General features: G+C 36.2%; 1 protein-coding gene across 1 annotated transcript in view; it reads left to right on the plus strand.

The window, feature by feature from the left end:
• CEP135 (centrosomal protein 135kDa) overlaps positions 1-2262 on the plus strand; it is a gene marked incomplete at its 5' end in the record, with an annotated part of 63205 nt that overhangs the window by 1965 nt on the left and 58978 nt on the right. The window lies entirely within an intron of this gene.

Below are 2262 nucleotides of genomic sequence, written 5' to 3' on the forward strand. Positions count from 1 at the left end.
AGTCACATAAACATCTTCATTTATTTCTGAAGATTTAGATAGTATTTTCTACATGTGCTTAGAAACTTATATAGTAATAACTTCTTAGATACAAATAGCTTACATCAATGCCTAGAGTTTTATTTTCTTAATCATTACTTTTAAATCTTTTTTCTGTTATCATTATCATTATTATTTTAGTTATGAGGGCTGGCCAGTTAGCTCAGTTGCTTAGAGCACAGCCTTATAGTACCAAGATCATGGGTTTGGGTCTCCATACCAGCCAGCCACCAAAAGAAACCATGCTGCATTATTATTTTAGTTATGAAAGTAATCCATACTCATTAAAAAACTTGGAAATTACGTACTTTCTTAGTTTATTTTGTTATTTTTAGTATTATGCTTAGTAGTTCAAGCAAGAAAAAAGAAATGATGGGGCATGGAAAAATCTTCAGTACTAGTGACAGGATCATTGAGATGTCTGAACCATATCATAGGATGAAGATTATGGAAGTAAGGAGACTACTAGATTATGAGACTAGGTAGAAGCTGAAGGATTAAAGACCACAATAAGGACCAAAAGTAATTTGGTTGGAATGAAGATTGCAGTTAGAAGAGAATTTCGGAGTTGAAGGTCTGGAAGCTGGTACAGTTCTGAGTGATGACAAAGTCTAAAGCATGGTCATGTTATTATATGCCTGAAGCTGAATGGAGAGGAGACTCATGAGACTGGAGGGCTTAGAACGGTGAGGCTGGGTGAGGGAGGAATCAGTGGAGCCTGAGATGGAGAAGGGGACTGTGAGCCAAAGGGAGAAAAGATGGAGGAAAGAAAGGGGGAGTAGATCTCAGAAGTAACGCGAAGATTAAAGCAAAAAAGAGGATAATCAGTTTTCCTGAAGAAAGAATGGAAGAGATTCGAGATGTATAATCATTAGAATTTAGTGACTGAATGTGGTAGATTTGGGGAGTAGAGGAATTCCCAGGTTTCCGTTAAGTAGAGGAATTCCCAGGTTTCCATTTCAAGTGAATGAGTGAGTAGATGATGGTACATTTCTTAAGATAGAAAATGTGGGAAGTGGAGCAGGAATCCACTTTTGGATGAGTAGAGGAATTCCCAGGTTTCCGTTTCAAGTGAATGAGTGAGTGGATGATGGTACATTTCTTAAGATAGAAAATGTGGGAAGTGGAGCAGGAATCCACTTTTGGATGTGGACTCCATACCCACAGGACATTCACACTGAAATTTTTAGTAAGCAGTGGGATATGCAGATCTGTTCTTTGGAGTATGGGCTCAGATGGAGATTTAAGTTTGAGAGTCATGGAGTATTGTGGTAATTGAAACTATGAATGTGGTAGGAATTATCTAATGAGATTATGTAGACTGAGGAAAGAGAACCAAAGATAGACCCTGCGGAAATTGGCATTTAAGGGACTGGTGGAAGAAGAGGGGTTTTGAAAGTAACTGAGAAGGAGCAAACAAGGAGGAAAAACAGGAGGTAAAAGAAGAAAGGAAATGGGTAGCCTTGTTTAGAGTGTGACTACAAGCAAGTCATTTAAATACTTTTGGCTCAGTTCTTTCATCCTTTAAACTAGAGATAGAAGTATATAACATTTGTTAGAATTCTAATGAAGACAAGATGGCGGGTTATATTTGTTATTCATAAGAATCTATTAGTTTCTCAAGTACACTTCTAATCTTGGCCATATGCTGAAAAAGGTAAATTATTCATGTGTTTTAGAACAAGATAAGATGTATCTTTCCATAAAGAAATTTACTCCTGCTACTTATAAAGATAATTAAGAAAATATTCCCTACTAATTCAGATTATAGCATGATTTTATATTACAGATGACATTCCATTATATTATAATTTGGCTACTTAAAATTTTAGTTATCTGCTCTTTTGACATTGCTTAACAAGCATGTGTATTTTAGTTTTCACTGCTTTAAGCTCCTCATTTGACAGTTTTCTGCTGGTGGTGATTTCTTGCGCTCATCATGGCAAACACCACAAGGCACACTCAGCTTTTAATCTTGCCAAAGTCTGATTCCCATCTAGTGGAGGAACAGATTAAATCTGGGCATGTATGCCAGACATGCTGGCTTATAAAACTTGTTTGGTAACCATGTCCTGTTGAGGTTTTCAGGAATATATTGTTTTGTTGAAGATCAGGGTGGGTATTTACGTATGAGAGAGAAAATATTTTATCCGTATGTAATGTGAACTAGAGACATAATTTTAAAAGGCTAACTGGAATATGTAATTTTAAAACAGTGCTTTA

The sequence above is a fragment of the Galeopterus variegatus genome, unplaced genomic scaffold, assembly GCF_000696425.1.
Source record: "Galeopterus variegatus unplaced genomic scaffold, G_variegatus-3.0.2 Scaffold7397, whole genome shotgun sequence".
Classification (NCBI taxonomy): domain Eukaryota; kingdom Metazoa; phylum Chordata; class Mammalia; order Dermoptera; family Cynocephalidae; genus Galeopterus; species Galeopterus variegatus.